Consider the following 22091-nt stretch of genomic DNA (forward strand, 5'->3'; position numbering starts at 1 on the left):
TCTCTTGATTAGGCCTAGTAGCCATGTCTTACTTATTGTTTCTGTGCATTCTTTCTGAACCTGTCTACTGGTAGTAGATACATAACTTCTTGGCCCATAGCTACATAGGACACAGAGGTCCAGACCACTGTAACTTATTTTTTTATTTAAAAAAAAAAACTGTTATCTAAACTTCTAGTAATCATGTCGAAATTACCGATCGGGCATGCAGGGCACGTGCCCAGGGGCCCTGAACTCCAGCGGGCCTCCATTGATTTTGTTAGTCACTCTCACTCAGATATCGTATTAACACAGCGTAAGTCATCAAAATGTGTTGAATTTCTGAAAATTTTCTTTTTAACTGCAAAAATGCCTCCCCAGCCCATGGCAAATGTGTTGAAGATATTGAAGAAATGGAGACAATCTCTAACATCCAAAGCATGGACACCGAGACAGAGGGACAGGGACAGCGGGTGACATGCACATCCATATATGGTTTAACCTGACATCGAGCCCTCTAGACTGAGGCAACTAGAAAATGTAATTTCATAAAGAAAATGTATGCTTGCGCGTCTTGAATTATTTATGGTTGTGAAATAAGATGTAGTGGGTGTATAAAAAAAGCTTGTAGGCCTACTATTATCCCTAGTAGGGGTAGTGTTGATGACTTCAGTAGTAATGGTACTGATGGTAATAATAGGGTTGCCATAGGCATATGGGTTAGTTGGCGTGCTTGCTGAAATCAAGAACACTAATGCCATACTTATTACATTTGCATCCCGCTGGCACCTGTAGCGCCAACACCAACATCTATGACAAAGGGAACATCATAAGAGCAAGCTGATAAACTGTGGAAAGAAAATGTACCATTTAGCCGACTGTTCATAAAAACGTCAATATTCAGACCACTAGGGGTCCGTGTTTTTACACAGGGGATCATGTAGACATCCCTCTGTAGTAGTAGGGTCTTGATGCTACCTCCTCTGTGGTGAAGCATATCAATGATTTTATGCAGGACCATATACAACAGACCCTGGCCAACCTTAATGGGCTTAGCTCAACACAGCTAGAAGTCCCAACGGCAATTTTCATTTTATTTTTTACATTTTATTTAACTAGGCAAGTCAGTTAAGAACAAATTCTTAATTACAATGACGGCCTACCCGGTCCAAACCCTAACCCGGGCGATGCTGGGACAATTGTGCGCCGCCATATGGGACTCCAAATCACGGTTGGTTGTGATACAGCCTGGAATCAAACCAGGGTCTGTATTGACGCCTCTAGCACTGAGATGCAGTGCCTTAGACCGCTGCACCACTCGGGAGCCCGTGAAATGCCCAGATAGCTGCTCAGTTAGTGGCAGTAGTCCCTGCCCAGCTCCCTGGACATACACTACATGATCAAAAGTATGTGGACGTTGAACGTCTCATTCCAAAATCATGGGCATTAATATGGAGTTGGTCCCCCATTTGCTGATATAACAGCCTACACTCTTCTGGGAAGGCTTTCAACTAGACGTTGGAACATTGCTGCAGGTACTTGCTTCCATTCAGCAGGTCAGGTTGAGGTCAGGGCTCTGTGCCCTAGACATAGTTGGTACTATGCATTTGGGCTGGTAGCGTTTTCCTGGCATTCGCCAAACCCATATTTTTCCGTCGGACAGCCAGATGGTGAAGCATGATTCAACACTCCAGAGAACGCATTTCCCATTTCCGGCCATGGAAACCCATTTCATGAAGCTCCCGACGAACAGTTCTTGTGCTGACGTTGCTTTGAGAGGTAGTTTGGAACTAGTGAGTGTTGTAACCGAGGACAGATGATTTTTACGCGCTACACGCTTCAGCACTTGGAGATCCCGTTCTGTGAGCTTCTGTGGCCTACCACTTCGCGGCTGGGCCGCTGTTGCTCCTAGACGTTTCCATTTCACAATAACAGCACTTACAGTTGACCGAGGCAGCTCTACCAGGGCAGAAATTTGACAAACTGACTTGTTGGAAAGGTGGCATCCTATGACGGTGCCATGTTGAAAGTCACTGAGCTCTTCAGTAAGGCCATTCTACTGCCAATGATATTGCATGGCTGTGGGCTCGATTTTATACACCTGTCAGCAACGGGTGTGGCTGAAATAGCCAAATCCACTAATTTGAAGGGGTTTCCACATACTTTTGTATATATAGTGTAGTCCCATGGTCGAAGCATGACAGGAGACAAGCTGAAAGCAAGCCAATTAAAGTTTGACAGTTTAACAAGTTTCCCCCGTCTCATGGCTAGATCTTCCACCAAAAGGCACAATAAGGCGAATGTGGTAAAAATGTGGTGAGTAAGACAGGAAGACAAGTTGACCAACATGCTGCACAACAGGCATCAGCAAAGATGTTGACCATGGCCATTTGTCCCGTCAGTGGGATCCTTGTCCGATCCTCAACAAGCTTTACTGGCCACCGAGATCAGTGCCCCGTGACACTCCGAACACCAAATGTTGTCAGTTTCCCATACTTGACAGCAGAAGTGTCAGAAATGGTTGAGACTGTAGATAAAGACTTGGATTTGGACTTTTCCAATTCGAGAAGCCCCAGCCACACCTGACCAGCTTCAGGATAACTTGAACCATGTTGACATTGCCATGGTTTATTTGAATGATATACTTCTATTCAGCGAGAATGAGAAACTTTCAGAGACCCAATTAAGGGCATTGTCCCTTTGTGAGAAACTCTGCAGTTCTCATTCCCTGTCTACCAATGCAGAGGACGCATACCAACTCCACCTAGACACGAGGTTATTAGCATTTTGGTCTTCTCATTCCTAACAGAGAATGCAACAGAGTCTACTTTGGGAGCAATAAAATCTGAAACCGGCAGTATATTTGTGAACAATCTGTTGTCCCACATGAATGATTAATCTTCCTCTGGTATACCTTCTTTGTACCCTGTGAGATCGGTGATGGACTCTGATGATATCACTATTAGTGCTAGAACTGGGTCCTCTTGTGTCTCCCTATTATGTCGCATCACTGTAAGTTTCAGGCTAAGGCTGTGAGTGCAGTAACCGAGATGCTCATTAGTTCATCTACAGAGTCCAATTTATTTATTAGTGACCAGAGTCATACTCTGTCAGCTGCACTGTCCGTTCAACATGGAGAGGAGTCAGACTTATTGGAATGTTTATCCATTACCTGCAAAGGCTTAAGAAATCTGTCCCAAAACTTGTCAGTGCTGACCAGATTGAGGCTGTGATCTCAGAGACCGGTCTTGTTCCTTCCTAAAACTCATTGACCTCCAGACCAGGCCCAAGTTCCCCAAGGGTTGGTTCTGCTCTGCTGCTGCTAGCTTTTATAACAATGTGAGGGTCAAGGTGGACAAGTTCATCCTTCCCATTAACACTATTGATCTCAGACTAAGTCAGGGATTCAGATCATTCCCTGCTCACAAACAGTGGTTTGGGTTCCATGTTCTGCAGCGTTGGAACGGTGTTCAACAATGATGCCTCTGTTGAGATATACATCACAGCACCACTGAACAACACCCCTGTGTTACATCTGAATGAGACAAGATGTGTGTCTGATCACACAGTGGGCTCAGAGAGTGTTGAAGACCAGGATAAATCTATCCTGAGTTGCACCTCTTCCACCAAGCCCATAATCCCATACGACCAGCCAACATCCCCCATTACTAGCCTCACAGTTAAGCCAGAGAAAGCTAGTGTTGGACCTTTTGAATGCACAATGAGTAGAGAGAGCCTGGACAAGGAGCTGAAAGCTATCCAGAGCACCTCCTCACCTGCAAGTATCACTGATTTTCCCACATCTAAGGGAACACCCTCCCTCACGGACAGAACCCGTCGGGACATTAAAGCACTATAGAAAAGAGCTAGAAGTGGCACAACCAGCCTTGTCTCCCAGTCAGAAGTGTTAGATAAGGTCACCAGGGTAGTATGTTGGCAGCATGGGAGGATGCAGCTTCAGCTGAGTGAAAGCTTCAGGCCCTTCTCTCCACAGGCATCCGCCGGCCATTCATAGACCACCTGGTGGAGCAGATCTGCAGCTTTCTTCTGCAGAACAGCATCCCAGTGTCTTCAGTGGCCTGCAGATCTAAGTCTGATTCTGCTCTCCTGAGCAGGAGGCAGATAGGTGAGCTCCAGAGGGAGCCATCGGCAGAGAGATAGTCTATGCCTTCACAGAGCAGTCTGACTAGACGCTAGCTAAGTTAACGTTGTTTTGTTCTTTTTGTTTTTTTCTGCCTGCAAACACGCTGGATGATTCAGAATCCATTGAAGAGCTTGAGCGATTCATTGTCGAGAGATACTTACGAACTCGAAGAAACATGTCGCTGGTTTCAGAGGATTCAAGCATTGTTAAGGACAACCAACAAACCCAAATCGTGGAGAATGGGGAGAGGTTTACTGATATGGATGTTGACTTGTTCAAATCCATCAATGAAAGGCTTGCCAAACTTGATATCTTGAATATATACGAGAGGACATCAATGCATTAGGTGCCAGTCTAGAATTCAGCCAATGTCTGAGTGATGATCAAAGGAAAAAGAACACAGAGCTGAAAGGTACTGTAGACTCTATTCATGGCAAGGTGGAGGTGGTGCGAGGGGAGAACAAACAACTTAAAGAAACCTTGCTTGATGTACAATGTCGATCAATGCGGGACAATCTAATATTTTCAGGGATACCGGAGAATGACAACAGCAGAGGCTGTGAGGACACTGTCCGAGACTTTATGTCAACTCAACTGAAACTGCCCACTGATGTTGCGCGTAATGTCACTTTCTCCATAGAATGGGTAAGGCCTCTGGGAATAGGCCACGGGCTATTATTGCATGTTTTGACAAATTTAAGCAAAAGGAAATGACGAAGAGCAGGGGCAGAGAACTCAGAAACACTGATTTTGGAATGAAGGATCACTTCCCCACCGAGATCAATGAAAGGAGTAAAAAATGTATCCCATCATGAAGGAAAAGCGTTGCCTGAATCAACGAGTCTCCATGGTGATGGATAGACTTTACATCAACTGGCAACTGTATCAGGACTCTAGAGTAACTCCCTGGCTATTTTAATTTAATGTTCAAATCTGAGTTTGTGTGTTGTAGTGTATCATGACAACTTCAACTATAACGAATACATGCTCTATTGATCTCCACTATAACGAATACATGCTCTATTGATCTCCACTATAATGAATACATGCTCTATTGATCTCCACTTGACAAGGAAAGGGCTGCATATAGCTCAGGTTAATGTATGTAGCCTTCCTAACAAAATACATGAGGTTTTTAACTTGGTCAACATAAATAATATTCATATTTTGGCTTTGACCGAAACGCATTTAGATGCATCTGTAAATGATGGACAAATGAACATTCATGGATATAGTCTACTGAGAAGGGACAGGAATAGGAATGGTGGAGGTGTAGCACTGTACATTCAGAATCATATACCTTTTAAGAGGAGGGGTGACCTTAATGTATGTCAAATAGAGGCACTATGGGCTCAAGTACATCTGCCTCACCAGGCACCCATGTTGGTAGGATGTGTGTATAGACCTCCTAGCTCTAAGGTGTCCTATCTGGATGAATTATGTACTGGGTTTGACCAGGCCACAGATAGCAACAGAGATGTATTTATCTTGGGTGATTTTAATATAAATTGGAAGGATCATAATAATTGGAATAGAACTAAATTGATGAGATATGCCGAGAACTGTGGTTTGAAACAAATGGTTAATGATACTACTAGATCATCAAGTAGGTTGGGTCATCGTTCAGACACATGCATTGATCTGATCTTCTGTAATATACCATTGCAATGCTTAAAGCTAGATCAATACCAGTGGGCTGGACAGACCATAATATTGTGACCATAACCATGAACACTGAGGTTCCAAAGAAACCCCCAAGGATTGTGGTCAAGATAAAAAATTTAACATTTAATCATGAGCTATTTCAAAATGATTTGGCTGCTGTACCTTGGGAGCTGATTTATCTAGAGGATGATTTAAATCACGCTACAGAATGTTTTATTGATTTGCTCACTGAGGTAATGGACCATCATGCCCCAGTAAGAAAGAGTACTGTTGGGGCTCGGCCATCTCCATGGATTGATGATGAACTGGGTGAGGCTTTTATCAAATAAATATGGCAAAAGTCTTAGCAGCCAAAACAGAACTAGAAATTGATTAACAGAATTATAGAACATTACGTAATTAAGCAGTTAAATTGAATCGTAAGAAAAAAACGTTATTTTACAACAATGCTTTTATTGATTGTAAAAATGATTCTTAAGAGGTATGGAATACAGTTAAGGGCTTACTTGGTACATCTATCTCATCATGCCCATCTAGTGTGGCGGGAGAACAATAAGAAAACCAGCTGATATTGCCAATCATTTTGCAGATATTTTTTACAAAGAAAATGTATTTACTGAGCAATAATGTAAACACACATTCTTCCAAACAAGCTACTGTCCAATGGATTGATGATCATATTATGAGCAACAAGACCTGCTCTTTTAGTCTACAAATGGTGTCAGTAGAGGAAGTGTTAAACCTATTGAAATCATTACCCAATGGTAAATCTACATGGACAATTTTTTACTTCGCTATGGTGCTCCCCAGATTGCAGCTCCACTAAAATACATATTAAATTGGTCACTGGAAAAGGCGATGTTTGCAAATGTATGGAAGCATGCTAAACTGTGTCCTATTCCTGAAAGACAGCAAAGAACCCATTACTCCTGCCAATTTTTTTATTTATTTATTTTTATTTCACCTTTATTTAACCAGGTAGGCTAGTTGAGAACAAGTTCTCATTTGCAACTGCGACCTGGCCAAGATAAAGCATAGCAGTGTGAACAGACAACAACACAGAGTTACACATGGAGTAAACAATAAACAAGTCAATAACATAGTAGAAAAAAAAGAAAAAAAAAGAGAATCTATATACAATGTGTGCAAAAGGCATGAGGAGGTAGGCAATAAATAGGCCATAGGAGCGAATAATAGTCAACAATAGTCAATCAATTAGTCTACTCCCTTCACTCAGTAAGATATTGAAGGGTATTGTGAGTAGACAAATATGGGAGTACATGGAAAAGAATGATCCGATTACAGCCAATCATTCCATTACCACTGCATTGGTTGACATGACTGACCAGTGGCTCAATGCTATGGATAATGGCAGGTTTGTTGGTGTACTATTTTTTGATTTTAGTGCAGCATTTGATTTAGTGGATCATGAAATAATTTTGACAAAATTAATGCATTATGGTTTTAAGGAGGTAGCATTGAATTGGGTACAGTCATATCTAACTGACAGGAAACAGTCCACCTATAACAATGGTTCAGTTTCTTCCCCTCGTGTTTAACTGTGGAATACCGCAGGGCAGCTGCCTTGGGCCACTTCTTTATTTAATATATACCAATGACCTTCCTTATACCTTATCTGAAACTCAAGCTACTATATTTGCAGATAATACTACAATTTATACAGCAAGACAATCGGTTCAACAAGTGCAGCAAGCTTTACAAGGAGATTTGGAGAATATCAGGGAGTGGGTTTCCTGGAACAAACTTGTTTTAAACACCAAGAAAACCAAAGTTATGTTGGTCTGTTCCACTAGGAAAAGGCCAACACAGCATGGGATACAATGAAGTATGGGGGGAGTACAAATTGAGGAAGTGGCAAAAACCAAACTACTAGGGGTGCAGCTAGACAACTGCTTATCATGGTCGTCTCAAATAACTCATCTATGTAAAATAAATATTTAAACAGCATGCATGATCAGGAGGATAGCTAAATATTTACCAGGAAAGATTCTTAAGCAAATAACACAATCATTAATTGAGCGTCAGGTGAACTACTGTTCTGTGGTCTGGGGAAATGCATTAGCAAGTGAAATTAGGAGGCTGCAGATTGAACAGAACAAAGCAGCAAGGATTGTTTTAAGGTGGACATATGGTTCTTCTGCTGTAGTCAATCTCAATGCTCTTGGTTGGTCATCAATCAACAAGATAATTGAAAAAAGCATGCTTATGTTATTTCATAATATGCACCATTTAAAACTGCCAAACTCTATTCACAATGGTATTCAGTTGGTAAGAGACAGACATTCAGTAAATACTAGGAATAGATTGTCCACCATCTATGTGTTATCCAGACAGAAAAGAGAAATAGGCTAAGTAACATTTCAATTTCGAGCAATAAAGAAATGAATAATTTAACGGAGCAAACCAGAAACCTTTCAATATATACATTGAAACAATACTTTAAAGCCATTTAAATATAATACATAGGAAAGTTGTGCTGGACTATGGTAGATGAAGAATCAATCTATCTTTATAGACTGTTAGAGTATTTATCTGGTCAATATGTTAGTATATTATGTCTGTTTGTAACAGTGTGTTATATGTGAAAATGTGTTCGTATTATAAATTGTATTTTAATATTTAAGGACTATTTAAGAAATATTTAAGATTAGTCCAAATGAGGACTAAAAGAGATCCAAATCAAATATCTTAAATCCCTTCTAGAGCACTTGCTCAAAGACCTCCTTCCTCCACTAGGAGATACTGATGTGGCCTTCTGCTCTACCTTTGTGAGAGCCATTGTGAGTCTGACCACCCGCTTCTTCTTCACATACAGGCCAGCTCAGCTCAGGGTGTTCTAAGCCTCTCTCCAAGATCTGCCAAGGAGTAGTCAATCTCTTCACGCGAGTGATGGCCAAAGAATTGGCAGAAACTCTGCCTCAGACTTCTGGGCTCCTGATTCCTGATGCGAGGCCGACTGGTGAATCGTACCTCTCTTCCATCAATGAGAGCTGTAAAGCAACTGTTTATTGTACTAACCCAGTTCTTGCACTCAAAAAGATTCCACAGGAGAAGAAACATGATCCCAACCAGGGTGAGCGATCCAGTGGTTCCAGGGTTGAGGCCGTCGCCAATCCTAGCCTCCCGACAGCCAAACCAGGGACAACTGAGGAGAGCAAGGAGATGTCCTTTCTTCAAAGGCTTCGGAAGATCAGCATCAAGACAAAGGTGGTGTTTAGTGTCTTTAGGAAATGGCGTACATTTCCTTTGATTATCCAGAATGGGTTCACATTGTGTGTATGTAATCCGTACGGGTAACTGATGATGTTACAATTAATTAAGTCAAAAGAAAAGGTAAATTCGGGAAAAAAATAAGAATAACTTGTCAGGTTATATTATATGTTAATTGTCTTCCTCTGTTTACATGTAAACAATCAGAGTGGCAACAAAGTGTATCCATGCCCCTGCTGTTGAGGTGGACTATAACAGTGAATATCAGTATTGACCTCTCTCTCTTTGTGGCAATATTCTCTACATGCACATACAATAGGGACCATATTCAAAATGTCTTACCATCCTGTGGTGTGGTGGTGATGTTTAATGAAATGAATACTGAAAATAACAGAAAGAGTGGTAGTGTTAACATTCATTTCAAACCCTAAAATAATTACCACCTTCATCTGATCATCTGTCCAGGTGCAATACATACAGTATTTGCTTGACTGATATTCTAAAGAACTGTTCTGTTTTCATTCTCCAGGGCTACAACACAACAGACGACACCAGCACTTGAAGAGAGTTTTTCCCGTGTATCAAAAATGGTCCACCACCCAAAGGACATCCAGCCGACTTGACACAACTAAGGGAAGCATTGGAGTCAACGTGGGCCAGCATCCTTTTGGAACACTTTCGACACCTTCTAGTCCATGCCCGAACGAATTATGGCTGTTCTGAGGGCAAAGGGGGAGGGGGGGATCCGTATTAAAGTGTTCCTAAAGTTGATCGTTTATAGCCGGTGTCACGTCTTGGACCCACCCTACCATTATTTGTCAATGTCTTATGGATGCATTTGGATATGCGTGCACATGGAGGTGAGTATGGAAATGGACATTTGTCTAGGCTGGTGGATGTGTGTCTGCTTGTCCGCGGGCATGGACATGGGCTCAGTAGGACCGAGGGTAACGTGGCTCCTTACTTAGGTGTCTGAACGTCTTTGATAATAGATAGATACTTGTGTGTGAGTGGATCTCTATGTATTTGAAGGGATGCTGTTGTTCTGAATGTGACTTGGGTCTCTGCACTCTATTCAGCATTGATGTTGACTGATGTATGAACTTCGATATCTTTCCTGCAACAACAACAAAAAAAGTACCCTATCGTCATCCTTGAGTAAAAGTAATGATTCCGTCATAGAAAATAACTCAAGTAAAAGTGAAAGTCAACCAGTAGAATACTACTTGAGTAAAAGTCTAAAAGTATTTGGTTTTAAATATACTTAAGTATCAAAAGTAAATGTAATCACTAATATATACTTAAGTATCAAAAGTATGTCATTTCTAATTCCTTATGTTAAGCAAATCAGATGGCACCATTTTCTTTTCTTTTTTACACAGATAGAGAAGCATGTGTGTTTAGTGAGTCTGTCAGTAGGGATGTCAGTAGGGATGTTCTCTTGATAAGTATGTGAATTGGACCATGTTCCTGCCCTGCTAAGCATTCGAAATGTAACGAGTACTTTTGGGTGTCAGGGAAAATGCATGGAGTAGAAAGTTAACTATTTCCCTTGGGAATGTAGTGAAGTAAAACGTTTATTTTTTATTTTTTTTAAATAAAGTACAGATACCCCAAAAACCTACTCAAGTAGTACTTTCAAGTATTTTTACTTAAGTACTTTACAACACTGGCAATTAATGTAGGAATGACAATTGAAAACAGCGAGTGTCTTGAAAATACTGTTTCATCCAAGTCTGGAATTGTTTCCTTTTTGAAGGACATTTGTGTGCCTGGCATAGTATCCATACAAATATTAATTAAAATGTATGACTATTCAGTCAGGAGTACACGCTGGAACAAGGGAGATACTGTACAGTAGGAGTTACTTCCTGTTACTCCCCTAGATCCTGCCATACTGGATTGTGAAAAGGGAAGAACTGGTTCAACTAGCCAACTGAGCACGTTATGTTGTTACCTGGAATTTGGATACAGTATTATGTAATATAGGAAGCCGCCACAGAAATAGACTCCGTGTCTCATTGTACAGTAGTACAGAACCGTACAGAGAAGGTAAAAAAATGTCATGAAAGGTTTGCATATTTTGATAGCGATTCATGAGAGTTAAGAGACGGAAGAGCAGCTACTGCTGTGGATACATTCTCTTGTGAGTAGAATACTCATCCTTTGCTCTTTCTCCTTTTGCTTTCCAACCTATTTTTTCTCATCTACTGTGCCTTCGGAAAGTTTTCAGAACCCTTGACTTTTTCCAGATTTTGCTACATTACAGACAGGGTTGGGTAAGTTACTTTCTACATCTAATCCGTTACAGTTACAAGTTACCTGTCCAGAATTGTAATCAGTAACGTAACTTTTGGATTACCCAAACTCAACAACGTAATCTGATTACATTCCGTTACTTTTAGATTACTTTCCCCTTAAGAGACATTAGAAGAAGACAAAAATGTATGTCACCAATTGAACAACATCTATTGCAGGATAAATCAATGTTAAAGTTTATATAGCTGGCCATATATGTATGCTAAATTTTACTTTATGGGTTGGGTATGTAGGCTTCTTCTAACCCATCGCTTTCTACTACATATAATAATACCATTAAATTATATCTTCACATTAAAAACCAAAGTCTATCAGAATTCCAGTCATTCCAGTAAATGTTATACCCCTTGATCTTCAAGAATAGGACTTGGAAATATGGAGGTATAGTTTAGCCAAATTGTTTAACCTGAGCATGACCCCAAAACGAAGGACTTATTAGCCAGCCCTACTCTGTTGTTTATGATTTTGTTGTCATGGAGGACTGATTTGGCTCATTGATTCGAGTTGAAAAATAAATGCTGCGCTCATGGAATGGCATGCTTTGTCAAGATTGTGCAAAGCTTTCATCTAGGCAAAGGGTGGCTACTTTGAAGAATCTAAAATCTAAAATCTATTTTGATTTGTTTAACACTTTTTTGGTTACTACATTATTCCTTATTTGTTATGTCATTGTGTTGATGTCTTCACGATTATTCTACAATGTAGAAACAAGTCAAAATAAAAAAATACCTTTGAATGAGTAGGTGTGTCCAAACTTTTGAATGGTACTGTATGTATAATTTATAAATCCAAGAATGGATGAAGCAACTACAGAATGCCCCTTTAAGTATATCAAAAGTGTGCGAGTTTGAGCATGTGTACATTAGGCCTATGGATATTTTAGTTTTTATCAGCATGAATTAGACTGAGCAATAAAAGCCCCACTTTTATTCCATAGGTTTGTATCCGCACTATTCAGCTATTGTAAGAGCGCATTTTTCACTGGCTGTCCACTGGTTTCAAAAACAATGATTGATAGGCAGTTTAAACTTCTTCAATTCAACCATTATTGGGTTCAAATACACATTTAGATTTGTGAACAGCCATCCACAAGGCGCAAATAGCTAAGTGAGAGAGCAGCAGTGTGATTCCCATCAATGCGCTATGTAGATATCAATAATAAGTGATATCCGTATCGCCGTAGACTACACCACTACTGTCAACTTTACCTCCAAGCGTTTATTCAAATTGGATAATCTTTGGATGCCGACAGCAGTCGCACCATTGGAAGACATAGCTTGGACTGTAGCCTACAAAAGCCCATTTCTGCTCTTTTCCCGGGATCCATCAAACACATTTGATGTAACATCATATTGGTCTCTGACTTCTGATCAGACTCGTTCAGGTGGAACAAACATAAACTTGCACCATTTTTCAATGCTGATTTGAATGTCATTGAGAAAACAGAAAAGTGTCAAATATTTTATTGCGAAAACATCCTTTCTAAATGTAAAAGTAATCATCTAGCATTTTAAAAGTATCGGTAATCTGATTACAATATTTTTGCTGGTAATGTAATGGATTACAGTTACCGGTTTTTGCACATGTAATCCATTACTCCCTAACCCTCATTACAGACTTATTCTAAAATCGATTAAATACAGAAAAAATCCTCAGCAATCTACACACAATACCCCATAATGACAAAGCAAAAACAGGTTTTTTGAAATGTTTGCAAATTTACATAAGTATTCAGACCTGTTGCTATGAGACTCGAAATTGAGCTCAGGTGCATCCTGTTTCCATTGATCATCCTTGAGATGTTTTTACAACTTGATTGGAGTCCACCTGTGGTAAATTCAATTGATTGGACATAATTTGGAAAGGCCTGTCTATATAAAAGGTCTCATAGTTGACCGTGCATGTCAGATAAAAAAAAAGAGTTGTGTCGAGGATCAGATCTGGGGAAGGGTACCAAAACATTTCTGCAGCATTGAAGGTCCCCAAGAACACAGTGGCCTCCATCATTCTTAAATGGAAGAAGTTTGGAACCACCAAGACTCTTCCTAAAGCTGGCCACCCCGACCAAACTGAGCAATTAGGGGAGAAGGGCCTTGGTCAGGGAGGTGACCATGAACCCGATAGTCTGATATAGCTCTAGAGTTCCTCTGTGGAGATGGGAGAACCTTCCAGAAGGACAACCATCTCTGCAGCACTCCACCAATCGGGCCTTTGTGGTAGAGTGGCCAGATGGAAGCCACTCCTCAGTAAAAGGCACTTGGAGTTTACCAAAAGGCACAGAAACAAGATTCTCTGGTCTGATCAAACCAAGACAAACTCTTTGGCCTGAATGCCAAGCGTCACGTCCGGAGGAAACCTGGCATCATCCCTACGGTGAAGCATGGTGGTGGCAGAATCATGCTATGGGGATGTTTTTCAGTGACTGGGAGACTAGTCAGGATCGAGGGAAAGATGAATGAAGCAAAGTACAGAGAGATCTTTAATGAAGTCCTGAGCGCTCTGGAGCAGGTTCTCAGACTGGGGTGAAGGTTCACCTTCCAACAGGACAACAGCCCTAAGCACACAGCCAAGACAATGCAGGAGTGGCTTCGGGACAAGTTCCTGAATGTCCTTGAGTGGCCCAGCCAGAGCCTGGACTTGTACCCGATCGAACATCTCTGGAGAGACCTGAAAATAGCTGTGCCGCAAAGGTCCCCATCCAACCTGATAGGTCTTGAGAGGATCTGCAGAGAAGAATGGGAGAAACTCCCCAAATACAGGTGTACTAAGTTGTAGCATCATACCCAAGAAGATTTGAGGCTGTAATCACTGCCAAAGGTGCTTCAACAAAGTACTGAGTAAAGGGTCTGAATACTTATGTACATTTTATATATCCATTTTTTATAAATTGCTTTGTCATTATGGGGTATTGTGTGTTTGATGGGGGGCGGGGCAATTTAATACATTTTAGAATAATGCTGTAACATAACAATGTGGAAAAAGTCAAGGGGTCTGAATACTTTGCGAAGGCGCTGTAAATGGAAAGTGTGGCCTATGTCAAAAACTGCTCTAGATGCACAGTATTGTTTTATATCTTTGTCGCCAAAGAACCATCTCTAAGGGGAAAAAATGATGTCAAGCCCATTGAAACATATTTGATGTATTGTTAGGTCCTAATTATTAGAATAAGAACTCGACGGACACTGTGAAACTTAAACCAAGTTTATTAATCCCAGAGGATCGAACAGCTGATTCGACAAAAAACATGTTTCCTCCTGTGTTAGTATATATACCCCACTTTGGGTGGAGTTTCCTCCTTATAGCAAAACATTGTATGTTTATCGCTAGGCAGGAAGCTAAGTGATATGGGCAATAAACGGTTCCTCCCCTTATAAGTACTGCCACATGTGACCGCTTTCCCTGTATTTAGCCCCTCCCAAGCTTAATTATGGCACCCCTCATGTCTCTATTCTAACTAATGCTTAATAATATAACTAATGATTAATAATAGTTAAAGCTCAGAAATCCAAACCCATAAGTATATAGTTAACAATAATAGTTGTTTTTTGTTGTTTGATTTGACAAATTAATCAATAGCATTTCGCCATCAAATCCCCTCAAATACATTAGAGGGATATGCCGTGATTTGGGACTACGAGACTGAGAAGGGTCAGGGACAGGTCAGGCTGGCCAATCACCAAGCTGCACCTGGCAATCCAACAGACCAGAAGGGGGCCTTATTTAGGGTGGAGAATATAAGTTCATCTAACTATGGAGTCTACATCATCACTGTGACTGACCAGATGGGGAACGAGCAATCAGCAAATATACTTGTTAGAGAGAGTGGTGAGAAACAGTTACACCAATATTTCTGGTCACTACCTAGATTTAGTTTGGGTCATATACTGTGCAAACTAAAAAGTCACATTACCTTGACATTAGCCTCGGTCATAGGCTTTCACCTCACCTTCCGAACAATGTGAGTGAAGCCTGAGTGCCGAGGCTACCCTTATGTGCAGAACTACATAAGTACGCAATAACCAATATAACTATATTTGGACTATTTGTTCTGCATAACTTGTTTTCTCCCTCCCTCTCGCCTAGTTGCTGCTCCTGTGGCGTCTCTGTCCCTCCAGTGTGAGGTGGCCAATGACAGGGCACAGTGGGACAGCCCAGTGGTTTCCTGGTTGGTGGATGGGGTAGAGGTCTCCAATCAGACAGCCAATCTCTCTGCAGATGGCAGGAACCTCTACGTCTCTGGAATGAAGGGCCACAACTACACCTGTGTGGTCAACAGCAGTCTGGGGACAAGTGTTACAAACTACATCACTGGTATACATGCATTATGATGATTTATTATGACTATTTTGAGTTATTTTTGTCTTTCATGCTTCTTTGCTGTGGCCTAGATTCTCCTACACCATCCCAAAGTAACCAATCCTGTGAGATTTGGTGTGTTGTAATATTGGCCACTGTCATCATCATCATCATCATCATCATCATCATCATCATAGTGATTCTAAAAAAAAATGGATGTCTCTCCTGGTAAGATTACACAACATCTCCCCGGCTTGTCTTTTACAGTAATACATTAATAAAATACCCAGTATTCTGTTTGGTACGCGTACACTTTTCACATTGCTGTGTGTTATTAACAGGAGATGCAAACAGCGGAGGACGAATGGGATTATATGACCTTAGGAGGTCCCTAGCGTTCCATTATCCGTCTTATGACACTTTGTTATACACTTCACAATCACACAAGTCTTTGGCATAGATGGGCACCTGCGGAGATGGTATGATATGAGAAGTTTAATGTAATATTCTATTGCAGCAAGTCACTACCAGACACCAATGATCATTCCTATTAAGAGCTGTGGCCCTATTCCGCATCAATAAAATATATTGATATGCCTTTTTATCAAATTAAATTGTATTGGTAACCTACACATGTTTAGCAGATGTTATTGAGGGTATAGTGAAATGCTTGTTATTGGTGTATGTATATGCGGATGTGTGGTATTTATTGATGCAGTGTCCACACATATATTTTGACTTATTATATCTTTGTATCTTTTTGTTAAGTACTGTATGCCATCACATCTACAACTTAAACTTAAACCTACTTTTGTGATGCCTATGTATGATATAAAGCAAATGGAAAAATGCACACTTTGCTCTTCCATAGGAGACAGTGAAGAGAAACTCAGCAAAATAAATAAACCTCCTCTCACTGTCAACTGCATTTATTTTCAGCAAACTTAACATGTGTAAATATTTGTATGAACATAACAAGATTCAACAACTGAGACATAAACTGAACAAGTTCCACAGTCATGTGACTAACAGAAATGGAATAATGTGTCCCTGAACAAAGTGGGGTGAAAATCCAAAGTAACAGTCAGTATCTGGTGTGGCCACCAGCTGCATTAAGTACTGCAGTGCATCTCCTTCTCATGGACTGCACCAGATTTACCAGTTCTTGCTGTGAGATGTTACCCCACTCTTCCACCAAGGCACCTACATATTCCCAGACATTTCTGGGGGGAATGGCCCTAGCCCTCACCCTCCGATCCAACAGGTCCCAGACGTGCTTAATGGGATTGAGATCCGGGCTCTTCGCTGGCCATGGCAGAAAACTGACACTCCTGTCTTGCAGGAAATCACGCACAGAATGAGCAGTATGGCTGGTGGCATTGTCATGCTGGAGGGTCATGTCAGGATGAGCCTGCAGGAAGGGTACCACATGAGGGAGGAGGATGTCTTCCCTGTAACGCACAGCATTGAGATTGCCTGCAATGACAACAAGCTCAGTCCGATGATGCTGTGACACATCGCCCCATGACGGACCATGACGGACCCTCCACCTCAAAATTGATCCCGCTCCAGAGTACAGGCCTTGTGTAACGCTCATTCCTTCGACCATCAATGCGAATCCGACCATCACCCTGGTGAGACAAAACCACGACTCGTCAGTGAAGAGCACTTTTTGCCAGTCCTGTCTGGTCCAGCGATGGTGGGTTTCTGCCCATAGGCGACGTTGTTGCCGGTGATGTCTGGTGAGGACCTGCCTTACAACAGGCCTACAAGCCCTCAGTCCAGCCTCTCTCAGCCTATTGCAGACAGTCTGAGCACTGATGWAGGGATTGTGYGTTCCTGGTSTAACTYGGGCAGTTGTTGTTGCCATCCTGTACCTGTCCCGCAGGTGTGATGTTCAGATGTACCGATCCTGTGCAGGTGTTGTTACACATGGTCTGCCACTGCGAGGATGATCAGCTGTCCGTCCTGTCTCACTGTAGCGCTATCTCACAGTACGGACATTGTAATTTATTGCCTTGGCCACATCTGCAGTCCTCATGCATCCTTGCAGCATGCCTAAGGCACGTTCACGCAGATGAGCAGGGACCCTGGGCATCTTTCTTTTGGTATTTTTCAGAGTCAGTAGAAAGGCCTCTTTAGTGTCCTAAGTTTTCATAACTGTGACCTTAATTGCCTACCGTCTGTAAGCTGTTAGTGTCTTAACGACCGTTCCACAAGTGCATGTTCATTAATTGTGTATGGTTCATTGAACAAGCATGGGAAACAGTGTTTAATAAACCCTTTACAATGAAGATCTGTGAAGTTATTTGGATTTTTACAAATTATCTTTGGAAGACAGGGTCCTGAAAAAGGGACGTTTCTTTTTTTGCTGAGTCTGGATGAAGGAGGAAAAGCATAGCACCAACTATTTCATAAAATAGTGCCATCCACTGGCTTGTTTTAGAACTTCCTCTATTCATAATATCATTCAGAGGCGCAACTTTGGTTTTAGAAGTGGGGGGGGGGCATTTTTTAAATAAAAAATCAAAACAGCCTACCCGACCGCTTGGAGGCATCTGCATGGCCATAAAGCACACCGTTGCCTCATTTTGTATCACATTCCAATGATAAAACTGGGGGGAACAAAAATGCAATTTCAGAATGTGGCAACATGTTGCGCCCCTGATTTCATTTCAAATCAAAGTTTATTTGTCACGTGCTTACTTACAGGCTCTAACCAATGGTGCGGGGAAAAAAGGTATGTGTGTGTGTAGGTAAGTAAAGAAATAAAACAACAGTAAAAAGACATTTGAAAAAAGAGTAGCAAGGCTATATACAGACACCGGTTAGTCAGGCTTATTGAGGTAGTATGTACATGTAGGTATCGTTAAAGTGACTATGCATATATGATGAACAGATAGTAGCAGAAGCGTAAAAAGAGGGGTTGGCGGGTGGTGGGACACAATGCAGATAGCCCGGTTAGCTAATGTGCGGGGAGCACTGGTTGGTCAGGCCAATTTAGGAAGTATGTACATGAATGTATAGTTAAAGTGACTATGCATATAAGACAAACAGAGAGTAGCAGCAGCGTAAAAGAGGGGTTGGGGGGGGGGGCACACAATGCAAAAAGTCCGGGTAACCATTTGGTTACCGGTTCAGGAGTCTTAGACTTGGCGCTCCGGTACCGCTTGCCATGCGGTAGTAGAGAAAACAATCTATGACTGGGGTGGCTGGGGTCTTTGACAATTTTTAGGACCTTCCTCTGACACCGCCTGGTGTAGAGGTCCTGGATGGCAGGCAACTTAGCCCCAGTGATGTACTGGGCCGTACGCACGACCCTCTGAAGTGCCTTGCGGTCGGAGGCCAAGCAATTGCCGTACCAGGCAGTGATGGCAACCAGTCAGGATGCTCTCGATGTTGCAGCTGTAGAACCTTTTGAGGATCTCAGGACCCATGCCAAATTTTCTTAGTTTCCTGAATAAACTTTGTCGTGCCCTCTTCACGACTGTCTTGGTGTGTTTGGACCAATCTAGTTTGTTGTTGTGTGGACACCAAGGAATTTGAAGCTCTCAACCTGCTCCACTACAGCCCCCTCGATGAGAATGGGTATGTGCTCGGTGCTCCTTTTCCTATAGTCCACAATCATCTCCTTAGTCTTGGTTACGTTGAGGGATAGGTTGTTATTCTGGCACCACCCGGCCAGGTCTCTGACCTCCTCCCTATAGGCTGTCTCGTCATTGTCGGTGATCAGGCCTACCACTGTTGTGTCGTCAGCAAACTTAATGATGGTGTTGGAGTCGTGCCTGGCCATGCAGTCGTGGGTGAACAGGGAGTACAGGAGGAGACTGAGCACGCACCTCTGGGGCGCTCCAGTTTTGAGGATCAGCGTGGCAGATGTGTTGTGACCTACCCTCACCACCTGGGGTCGGCCTGTCAGGAAGTCCAGGATCCAGTTGCAGAGGGAGGTGTTTAGTCCCAGGATCCTTAGCTTGGTGATGAGCTTTGATGGTGACTACAGCTCAGCGTTCAACACCATAGTACCATCAAAGCTCATCACCAAGCTAAGGATCCTGGGACTAAACACCTCCCTCTGCAACTGGATCCTGGACTTCCTGACATATGGTGTTGAACGCTGAGCTGTAGTCAATGAACAGCATTCTCACATAGGTGTTCCTTTTGTCCAGGTGGGAAAGGGCAGTGTGGAGTGCAATAGAGATTGCATCATCTGTGGATCTGTTTGGGCGGTATGCAATTTGGAGTGGGTCTAGGGTTTCTGGGATAATGGTGTTGATGTGAGCCATTACCAGCCTTTCAAAGCACTTCATGGCTACGGACGTGAGTGCTACAGGTCTGTAGTCATTTAGACAGGTTGCCTTTGTGTTCTTGGGCACAGGGACTATGGTGGTCTGCTTGAAGCATGTTGGTATTACAGACTCAAATCAGGGACAAGTTGAAAATGTCAGTAAAAACACCTGCCAGTTGGTCAGCACATGCCCAGAGCACACGTCCTGGTAATCCATCTGGCCCTGCAGCCTTATGTATGTTGACCTGTTTAAAGGTCTTACTCACGTCGGCTACGGAGAGCGTGATCACACAGTCGTCCGGAACAGCTGATGCTCTCATGCATGCCTCAGTGTTGCTTGCCTCGAAGCGAGCATAGAAGTGATTTAGCTCGTCTAGTAGGCTTGTGTCACTGGGCAGCTCGCGGCTGTGCTTCCCTTTGTAGTCTGTAATAGTTTGCAAGCCCTGCCACATCCGACGAACGTCGGAGCCTGTGTAGTATGATTCAATCTTAGCCCTGTATTGACGCTTTGCCTGTTTGATGGTTCGTCGCAGTGCATAGCGGGATTTCTTGTAAGCGTCCGGGTTAGAGTCCCGCACCTTGAAAGCAGCAGCTCTACCCTTTAGCTCAGTGCGAACGTTGCCTGTAATCCATGGCTTCTGGTTGGGGTATATACGTACAGTCACTGTAGGCACGACGTCCTCAATGCACTTATTGATAAAGCCAGTGACTGATGTGGTGTATTCCTCAATGTCATCGGAAGAATCCCGGAACATGTTCCAGTCTGTGATAGCAAAGTAGTCCTGTAGTTTAGCATCTGCTTCATCTGACCATTTTTTTATAGACCGAGTCACTGGTGCTTCCTGCTTTAATTTTTGCTTGTAAGCAGGAATCAGGAGGATAGAGTTGTGGTCGAATTTACCAAATGGAGGGCGAGGGAGAGCTTTGTACGCGTCTCTGTGTGTGTAGTACAGGTGATCTAGAATTTTTTTCCCTCTGGTTGCACATTTAACATGTTGATAGAGATTTGGTAGAACTGATTTAAGTTTCCCTGCATTAAAGTCTCCGGCCACTAGGAGCGCCGCCTCTGGGTGAGTGGTTTCCTGTTTGTTTATTTCCTTATACAGCTGACTGAGTGCGGTCTTAGTGCCAGCATCTGTCTGTGGTGGTAAATAAACAGCCACGAAAAGTATAGCTGAGAACTCTCTAGGCAAGTAGTGTGGCCTGCAATTTATCACAATATACTCTACTTCAGGCGAGCAAAAATCTAGAGACTTCCTTAGATTTCATGCACCAGCTGTTGTTTACAAATATGCACAGACCGCCCCCCCTCGTCTTACCGGAGTGTGCTGTTCTATCCTGCCGGTGCAGCGTGTATCCCGTTAGCTGAATATCCATGTCGTCATTCAGCCACGATTCCATGAAGCATAGGATATTACAGTTTTTGATGTCACGTTGGTAGGATATTCGTGATCTTACCTCGTCTATTTTATTGTTATGGATGGTCATTGTCATTCACAGAGAACGTGAATTGAAAATACTCTACCGTATTGTTAATTGTTTTTGCAAATGTAGATAAGATTTTTTTTGCATAATTAAAGTTGCACTTCAGTCTCCTTTGCACCTGATTTACTTAACAAAAGGTACTAGGTGGTCCAGGCACGCTCATGACATGGCAGAAGTAGGGGGTCGGCCTTTCTGCATTGTTCTCTATTGCTCCTCTATTGTTTCTGCAAGCAAGGGGGGAGGCCGATGACATCAGAGGGCATCATCAGACCAACTCCTTGAATGGCCTACTCCATCAAGTTTTTTACCCCTTAAGTGTGTGTACATTACTGTATTCATACGTGGTATATTGTTTTTCAACAGGAAATGTAAAAAAAAAAAAAAAAAAGTAATAGCTTGATATTGTTGTAGAAAAATCCATCATCATAACCTGAATAATAATGGAAAACCACCACCAAACTACAAAACACATTTTTGAACACAGCATTCCAACATGGTTAACTTTCCCTTGAGAGAAAACTATTCTAATTTCATTTACTTTTCTATTTGCCTATTGTGTTCAAACCTTGTTGTCAAAGTATGTGTCCGGACAATATGATTTGTTGCATTGGCATTTGAGAGGGTGCTTGGACACAAATAGATGGCGGGGGGGAGGAGTGATAATCAGTGTGATAATTTTATAACAGA

The sequence above is a fragment of the Salvelinus sp. IW2-2015 genome, linkage group LG35, assembly GCF_002910315.2.
Source record: "Salvelinus sp. IW2-2015 linkage group LG35, ASM291031v2, whole genome shotgun sequence".
NCBI classification, from domain to species: Eukaryota; Metazoa; Chordata; class Actinopteri; order Salmoniformes; family Salmonidae; genus Salvelinus; species Salvelinus sp. IW2-2015.